Raw genomic sequence first — 10,370 nt, forward strand, 5'->3', positions numbered from 1 at the left:
GGAGTCAGGTATGACACCTAGTTTTGATTGTGTTAAACCTTTTATGGATACCGATATTTTTCGTAAATTTAGCACTAAATATGGACTTGACTCTGAGATAGTAGCTTCTTTCTGTGAATCTTTTGCTGCCTATGTTGATCTCCCCAAGGAGAAGTGGTTTAGATATCATCCTCCCATAGAAGTAAAAGTAGCTGCACCTATTAAAGTTGAAGAAAAGACTATCACTTATAATGATCCTATTGTTCCTACTTCTTATGTTGAGAAACGACCTTTCCCTCTTAGGATAAAGGATCATGCTAAAGCTTCAACTGTGGTTCATAAAAGCAATATTAAAACATATACACCTCCTGAGCAAGTTAAAGTTGAACCTAATATTACTATTGTTAAAGATCTCTTGTCTGATAATATAGATGGGCATGTTATTTATTTCTGTGATGAAACTGCTAGAATTGCTAAACCCTGTGATAAAGATAAACCTAGACCTGTGGTAGGCATGTCTGTTGTTTCTGTTAAAATAGGAGATCATTGTTATCATGGCTTATGTGATATGGGTGCTAGTTCTAGTGCAATACCTTATTCCTTATACAAAGAAGTTATGCATGATATTGCACCTGCTGAGATGGAAGATATTGATGTCACAATTAAACTTGCCAATAGAGATACTATCTCACCAATGGGAATTGTTAGAGATGTTGAAGTCTTGTGTGGGAAAACTAAATATCCTGCTGATTTTCTTGTTCTTGGTTCCCCACAAGATAGCTTTTGTCCCATTATATTTGGTAGACCCTTCTTAAATACTGTTAATGCTACCATAGATTGCAAAAGAGATGTTGTTACTATCGGTTTAGATGATATGACTCATGAATTTAATTTTTCTAAATTCAGTAGACAACACCGTGAAGAAGAATTACCTCGTAAGGATGAAAATATGGGTCTTGCTTCTATTGCCGTACCTCCTAGTGATCCTTTAGAACAATATTTGCTAGACCATGAAAATGATATGTTTATGAATGAAAGAAGGGAATTAGATGAAGTATTCTTTAAACAGGAACCTATTCTGAAAAACAATTTACCTGTTGAAATCCTAGGGGATCCTCCTCCACCCAAGGGTGATCCCGTGTTTGAGCTTAAACCGTTACCTGATACTCTTAAATATGCTTATCTTGATGAGAAAAAGATATATCCTGTTATTATTAGTGCTAACCTTTCAAAGAATGAGGAAGAGAGATTATTGAAAACTCTGAAGAAGCACCGTGCTGCTATTGGGTGTACTCTTGATGATCTTAAGGGCATTAGTCCCACTCTCTGTCAACATAAAATTAATTTGGAAGAAGATGCTAAACCAGTTCGTGATCATCAACGCCGGCTGAATCCTAAAATGAAAGAAGTGGTAAGAAAGGAAATACTAAAGCTCCTTGAGGCAGGTATAATCTATCCCTTTGCTGATAGTCAGTGGGTAAGTCCTGTCCATTGTGTCCCTAAGAAGGGAGGTATTACTGTCGTTCCTAATGATAAAGATGAATTGATTCCTCAAAGAATGATTACAGGTTATAGGATGGTAATTGATTTCCGCAAATTAAATAAGGCAACTAAAAAGGATCATTACCCCTTACCTTTTATCGATCAAATGCTAGAAATATTATCCAAACATACACATTTTTGCTTTCTAGATGGTTATTCTGGTTTCTCTCAAATACTTGTGTCAGCCAAAGATCAATCAAAGACTACTTTTACATGCCCTTTTGGTACTTTTGCTTATAGACGTATGCCTTTTGGTTTATGTAATGCACCTGCTACCTTTCAAAGATGCATGATGGCTATATTCTCTGACTTTTGTGAAAAGATTTGTGAGGTTTTCATGGACGACTTTTCCGTCTATGGATCTTCTTTTGATGATTGCTTGAGCAACCTTGATCGAGTTTTGCAGAGATGTGAAGAAACTAGTCTTGTCTTGAATTGGGAAAAGTGCCACTTTATGGTTAATGAAGGTATTGTCTTGGGGCACAAAGTTTCTAAAAGAGGTATTGAAGTTGATAAGGCCAAGGTTGATGCTATTGAAAAGATGCCATGTCCCAAGGACATCAAAGGTATAAGAAGTTTCCTTGGTCATGCCGGTTTTTATAGGAGGTTCATTAAGGACTTCTTAAAAATTTCTCGGCCTCTGACTAATTTATTACAAAAAGATATACCATTTGTCTTTGAGGATGATTGTGTAGAAGCATTTGAAATACTTAAGAAAGCATTGATTTCTGCACCTATTGTTCAGCCACCTGATTGGAATTTACCCTTTGAAATTATGTGTGATGCTAGTGATTATGCTGTAGGTGCTGTTCTAGGACAAAGAGTTGATAAGAAACTAAATGTTATTCAATATGCTAGTAAAACTCTAGACAATGCTCAAAGAAATTATGCTACTACTGAAAAAGAATTCTTAGCAGTTGTATTTGCTTGTGATAAGTTTAGACCTTATATTGTTGATTCTAAAGTAACTATTCACACTGATCATGCTGCTATTAAATATCTTATGGAAAAGAAAGATGCTAAACCTAGACTTATTAGATGGGTTCTCTTGCTACAAGAATTTGATTTGCATACTGTTGATAGAAAAGGAGCTGAGAACCCCGTTGCAGACAACTTGTCTAGGTTAGAAAATGTGCTTGATGACCCACTACCTATTGATGATAACTTTCCTGATGAGAAATTAAATGTCATAAATGCTTCTCATACTGCTCCATGGTATGCTGATTATGCTAATTACATTGTTTCTAAGTTTATACCACCTAGTTTCACATACCAGCAAAAGAAAAAGTTCTTCTATGATTTGAGGCATTACTTTTGGGATGACCCACATCTTTATAAAGAAGGGGTGGATGGTGTTATTAGATGTTGTGTACCTGAGCATGAACAGGAAAAGATCCTACGCAAGTGTCACTCCGAAGCTTATGGAGGACACCATGCTGGAGATAGAACTGCACATAAGGTACTGCAATCTGGTTTTTATTGGCCTACTCTCTTCAAGGATGCCCGTAAGTTTGTCTTATCTTGTGATGAATGTCAAAGAATTGGTAATATTAGTAGACGTCAAGAAATGCATATGAATTATTCACTTGTTATTGAACCATTTGATGTTTGGGGCTTTGACTATATGGGACCTTTTCCTTCCTCTAATGGTTATACACATATTTTAGTTGCTATTGATTACGTTACTAAGTGGGTAGAAGCTATTCCAACTAGTAGTGATGATCATAACACTTCTATTAAAATGCTTAAAGAAGTTATTTTTCCAAGATTTGGAGTCCCTAGATATTGAATGACGGATGGTGGTTCACATTTTATTCATGGTGCTTTCCGTAAATGCTTGCTAAATACGATGTTAATCATAGAATTGCATCTCCTTATCACCCTCAGTCTAGTGGTCAAGTAGAATTGAGTAATAGAGAACTCAAATTACTTTTGCAAAAGACTGTTAATAGGTCCAGAAAGAATTGGTCCAAGAAACTTGATGATGCATTATGGGCCTATAGAATTGCATATAAAAATCCTATGGGTATGTCTCCGTATAAAATGGTCTATGGAAAAGCATGTCACTTACCTCTCGAACTAGAACACAAGGCTTATTGGGCTATTAAAGAACTTAATTATGATTTTAAACTTGCCAGTGAGAAGAGGTTATTTGATATTAACTCACTTGATAATGGAGAACCCAAGCCTACGAAAATGCCAAGTTGTTTAAAGAAAAAGTTAAAAGATGGCATGACAAAAGGATACAAAAGCGTGAGTTTAATGTAGGTGATTATGTATTGCTATAAAACTCTCGTTTAAGATTTTTTGCAGGAAAACTTCTCTCTAAATGGGAAGGTCCTTACGTTATCGAGGAGGTCTACCGTTCCGGTGCCATAAAAATCAACAACTTCGAAGGCACAAATCCAAAGGTGGTGAACGGTCAAAGAATCAAACATTATATCTCAAGTAATCCCATAAATGTTGAAACCAATATTATTGAAATCGTAACCCCGGAGGAATACATAAGGGACACTTTCTGGAACGTTTCAGACTCCGAAAAGGAATAGGTATGTAGTACGGTAAGTAAACCGACTCCAAAACAGTTTTTAAGGCAATATTTCTCCGTTTTGGAATATTTAGAAAAATAGAAAAATAAGTAGCAGTCTGGGAAGGACACGAGGGTGGAGGGCGCACCCTACCCTACTGGGCGCGCCCCCTACCTCGTGGGCACCTCGTGTGCTCTCCGGACTCCGTTTTCGTACACGACACATATTTTGGTCGGTAAAAATTCAGTATATAATCTCCCGGAGGTTTTGACTCCCGTATGACGCAAAAATCCTCTGTTTGTGTTTCGAGCTGTTGTTGCTGCAGATTAGAGCAAGATGTCTTCGCAAGAGTCGGTCGGGGAGAGTCGGGTGTCTCATCCGGCACCGAGATCAACAACAAACAACAATGCTGACCTCTTTGGGCCAGCAACGGAGGAAGAGATGGAGGCTGATTTGAAGAGGATAGATGCCATGGAAGAGGATCAAGAAGTCACTTCCCGCCTCCAAGCTGGATTCACAATGGGAGAACTGCAGAGCTCGGCTATTCCAAACTCAGTTATCCCTTCCAATGTTAGATTTCTTTCTTATGAGAATATGAAAAAGAGTGAATCTAGTTCTCCCGCAGCTATGCAGCACCCTTGGGTGCAGGGAGCTTTGGCTGTTACAGGAAAGCTCCGAAAGGAAATAATGGACCTCAAGCAGCAAGTCAACAAGCTCGAGGAGGAGAACCGTATCTTGAGGGGCATCATCGCCAAGAACATCACATCACCATCCCCGAAAAGAGAGACATAATCACATGGGTATGGGCACTCCCCTTGGCAACTGCCAAGCTTGGGGGAATGCCCCGGTATCATATCACCATCACTTTTATCTTTACCGTTTCTTTTCTTAGTTCGATCCTTTTGGTAATATCTTGATCTAGTAGAATAAAGGTTCTTAGTATGATCTAGTTGTGAGTTTTGCTTTATTATCCTTCTATGTAATCGAGTTCGTGAGATATATAATAAAGATTAGTGTTGAGTCAAGGGCTTGATTATTTGCCATTATCCTAAGTGAATAAAAGAAAAGAGAAAGAAATAAATAGAAACAAAGAGATCATGTGAATCTTATGGAGAGTAATGAGCTCACATAGAAAGAGTATGATGAATAAAAGTTGTTGACGGTTGACAAACATAGTTTTGGTCATCATTGCAATTAATAGGAAGTAATAAAGAAAGAGAGGTCTTCACATATAAATATACTATCTTGGACATCTTTTATGATTGTGAGCACTCATTAAAATATGACATGCTAAATAGTTGACATTGGACAAGGAAGACAACTTAATGGGTTATGTTTTCTTACATCTGAGATAAATTATATTGTCTTGGATCTTCCAACATGATGAGCTTGCCTTTCCCCCTCATGCTAGCCAAATTCATTGCACCAAGTAGAGATACTACGTGTGCTTCCAAATACCCTTAAACCAGTCTTGCCATAAGAGTCCACCATATCTACCTATGGATTGAGTAAGATCCATCAAGTAAGTTGTCCTCAGTGCAAGCAATAAAAAAATTGCTCTCTAAATATGTATGATTGATTGCTATGGAGGAAATAAGCTTTATACGATCGTGTGATATGGAAGTAATAAAAGCGACAGACTACGTAATAAAGGTCCATATCACAAGTGGCAATATAAAGTGACGTTCTTTCGCATTAAGATTTTGTGCATCCAACCATAAAAGTGCATGACAACCTCTACTTCCCTCTGCGAAGGGCCTATCTTTTACTTTTATCTCCTAGATTGCATAAGAGTTGTGGTGATCTTCACCCTTCCTTTTTACATTTTATCCTTTGGCAAGCACAATATGTTGGAAAGATCCTAGTATATATGGCTAATTGGATGTGATTTTTCATGAACTATTACTGTTGGCATTACCCTTGAGGTAAAACGTTGGGAGGCAAAACTATCAGCCCCTATCTTTCTTTGTGTCCGATTAAAACTCCACACCCATAAGTATTGCGTGAGTGTCAGCAATTGTGAAAGATTATATGATAGTTGAGTATGTGGACTTGCTGAAAAGCTCTTATACATTGACTCTTTCCTATGTTATGATAAATTGCAATTGCTTCAATGACTGAGATTGTAGTTTGTTATTTTTCAATGAAGTTTATGATTCATACTTGATATTGTATTTGAATTATTACTCTAGCATTAGAGATTATATGACAAAGAATTATATGAGTTGCTATTCTAAGAATGATCATGATGCCCTCATGTCTGTATTTCATTTTTATTGACACCTCTATCTCTAAACATGTGGACATATTTTTCGATTTCGGCTTTTCGCTTGAGGACAAGCGAGGTATAAGCTTGGGGGAGTTGATACGTCCATTTTGCATCATGCTTTTATATCAATATTTATTGCATTATGGGCTGTTATTACACATTATGTCACAATACTTATGCCTATTCTATCTTATTTTACAAGGTTTACCTAAAGAGGGAGAATGATGGCAGCTGGGATTCTGGGTTGGAAAAGGAGCAAATATTAGAGACCTATTCTGCACAGCTCCAAAAGTCCTGAAACTTCACGGAAGATGTTTTCCAAATATATAAAAAATACTGAGAGCAAGAACTTCACCAGGGGGGCCACACCCTGCCCATGAGGGGTAGGGCGCGCCCCCTACCTCGTGGGCCCCTTGGTGGCCCTCCGGTGGCCATCTTCTGCTATATGGAGTCTTTCGATGGAAAAAAATCATAAGCCGTCTTCTCGGACGAAACTCCGCCGCCACGAGGCGGAACCTTGGTGGAACCAATCTAGGGCTCTGGCGGAGCTGTTCTGCCGGGGAAACTTCTCTCCCGGAGGGGGACATCATCGCCATCATCATCACCAATGCTCCTCTCATCGGGAGAGGGCAATCTCCATCAACATCTTCATCAGCACCATCTCATCTCAAAACCCTAGTTCATCTCTTGTATCCAATTCTTGCCTCCAAGTCCGGGATTGGTGCTAGTGAAGGAAATATGCCCTAGAGGCAATAATAAAGTTATTATTTATTTCCTTATATCATGATAAATGTTTATTATTCATGCTAGAATTGTATTAACCGGAAACATAATACATGTGTGAATACATAGACAAACAGAGTGTCACTAGTATGCCTCTACTTGACTAGCTCGTTAATCAAAGATGGTTATGTTTCCTAACCATGACCAAGGAGTTGTTATTTGATTAACGGGATCACATCATTAGGTGAATGATCTGATTGACATGACCCATTCCATTAGCTTAGCACCCGATCGTTTAGTATGTTGCTATTGCTTTCTTCATGACTTATAAATGTTCCTATGACTATGAGATTATGCAACTCCCGTTTGCCGGAGGAACACTTTGTGTGCTACCAAACATCACAACGTAAATGGGGGATTATAAAGGTGCTCTATAGGTGTCTCCAAAGGTACATGTTGGGTTGGCGTATTTCGAGATTAGGATTTGTCACTCCGATTGTCGGAGAGGTATCTCTGGGCCCTCTCGCTAATACACATCACATACGCCTTGCAAGCATTGCAACTAATGAGTTAGTTGCGAGATGATGTATTACGGAACGAGTAAAGAGACTTGCCGGTAACGAGATTGAACTAGGTATTGAGATACCGACGATCGAATGTCGGGCAAGTAACATACCGATGACAAAGGGAACAACGTATGTTGTTATGCGGTCTGACCGATAAAGATCTTCGTAGAATATGTAGGAGCCAATATGAGCATCCAGGTTCCGCTATTGGTTATTGACCGGAGACGTGTCTCGGTCATGTCTACATTGTTCTCGAACCCGTAGGGTCCGCACACTTAAGGTTTCGATGACAGTTATATTATGAGTTTATGAGTTTTGATGTACCGAAGTTAGTTCGGAGTCCCGGATGTGATCACAGACATGACGAGGAGTCTCAAAATGGTCGAGACATAAAGATTGATATATTGGACGGCTATATTCGGACACCGGAAGTGTTACGGGTAGTTTCGGATAAAACCAGAGCACCGGGGGGTTACCGGAACCCCCGGGGGGGTTAATGGGCCTCATGGGCCTAAAGTGGAGAAGAGGAGGGGCTGCCAGGGCAGGGCGCGCGCCCCCTCTCCCCCTAGTCCGAATTGGACAAGGAGGGAGGGGCGGCGCCCCCCTCTCCTCTCTCCCTTCCTTCCCCCTCTCCTAATTAGACAAGGAAAGGGAGGGGAGTCCTACTACCGGTAGGAGTAGGACTCCTCCTGCGCGCCTCCTTCTAGGGCCGGCCGCACCCCCCCCCTTGGATCCTTTATATACGGAGGCAAGAGGCACCCCTTGACACACAAGTTGATCCACGTGATCATATTCTTAGCCGTGTGCGGTGCCCCCTTCCACCATAGTCCTCGATAATATTGTAGCGGTGCTTAGGCGAAGCCCTGCGACGGCAGTACATCAAGATCGTCACCACGCCGTCGTGCTGACGGAACTCTTCCCCGACACTTAGCTGGATCGGAGTCCGGGGATCGTCATCGAGCTGAACATGTGCTAGAACTCGGAGGTGTCGTAGTTTCGGTGCTTGATCGGTCGGGCCGTGGAGACGTACGACTACATCAACCAAACGCTTCCGTTGTCGATCTACAAGGGTACGTAGATCACAATCTCCCCCTCTTGTTGCTATGCATCACCATGATCTTGCGTGTGCGTAGGAATTTTTTTGAAATTACTACGTTCCCCAACAGTGGTATCCGAGCCTAGGTTTTATATGTTGATGTTATATGCACGAGTAGAACACAAGTGAGTTGTGGGCGATATAAGTCATACTGCTTACCAGCATGTCATACTTTGGTTCGGCGGTATTGTTGGACGAAGCGGCCCGGACCGACATTACGCGTACGCTTACGCGAGACCGGTTCTCCCGACGTGCTTTGCACATAGGTGGCTTGCGGGTGACAGTTTCTCCAACTTTAGTTGAACCGAGTGTGGCTACGCCCGGTCCTTGCGAAGGTTAAAACAGCACCAACTTGACAAACTATCATTGTAGTTTTGATGCGTAGGTAAGATTGGTTCTTGCTTAAGCCCGTAGCAGCCACGTAAAACTTGCAACAACAAAGTAGAGGACGTCTAACTTGTTTTTTCAGGGCATGTTGTGATGTGATATGGTCAAGACATGATGCTAAATTTTATTGTATGAGATGATCATGTTTTGTAAACGAGTTATCGGCAACTGGCAGGAGCCATATGGTTGTCGCTTTATTGTATGCAATGCAATCGCGCTGTAATGCTTTACTTTATCACTAAGCGGTAGCGATAGTCGTGGAAGCATAAGATTGGCGAGACGACAACGATGCTACAATGGAGATCAAGGTGTCGCGCCGGTGACGATGGTGATCACGACGGTGCTTCAAAGATGGAGATCACAAGCACAAGATGATGATGGCCATATCATATCACTTATATTGATTGCATGTGATGTTTATCTTTTATGCATCTTATCTTGCTTTGATTGACGGTAGCATTATAAGATGATCTCTCACTAATTATCAAGAAGTGTTCTCCCTGAGTATGCACCGTTGCGAAAGTTCTTCGTGCTGAGACACCACGTGATGATCGGGTGTGATAGGCTCTACGTTCAAATACAACGGGTGCAAAACAGTTGCACACGCGGAATACTCAGGTTATACTTGACGAGCCAAGCATATACAGATATGGCCTCGGAACACGGAGACCGAAAGGTCGAGCGTGAATCATATAGTAGATATGATCAACATAGTGATGTTCACCAATGAAACTACTCCATCTCACGTGATGATCGGACATGGTTTAGTTGATTTGGATCACGTAATCACTTAGAGGATTAGAGGGATATCTATCTAAGTGGGAGTTCTTTAAGTAAATTAATTGAACCTAAATTTATCATGAAACTTAGTACCTGATAGTATCTTGCTTGTTTATGCTTGATTGTAGATAGATGGCTCGCGCTGTTGTTCCGTTGAATTTTAATGCGTTCCTTGAGAAAGCAAAGTTGAAAGATGATGGTAGCAATTACACGGACTGGGTCCGTAACTTGAGGATTATCCTCATTGCTGCATAGAAGAATTACGTCCTGGAAGCACCGCTGGGTGCCAGGCCTGCTGCTGGAGCAACACCAGATGTTATGAACGTCTGGCAGAGCAAAGCTGATGACTACTCGATAGTTCAGTGTGCCATGCTTTACGGCTTAGAATCGGGACTTCAACGACGTTTTGAACGTCATGGAGCATATGAGATGTTCCAGGAGTTGAAGTTAATATTTCAAGCAAATGCCCGGATTGAGAGATATGAAGTCTCCAATAAGTT

Source organism: Triticum urartu, chromosome 7 (assembly GCF_003073215.2).
Source record: "Triticum urartu cultivar G1812 chromosome 7, Tu2.1, whole genome shotgun sequence".
NCBI lineage: Eukaryota > Viridiplantae > Streptophyta > Magnoliopsida > Poales > Poaceae > Triticum > Triticum urartu.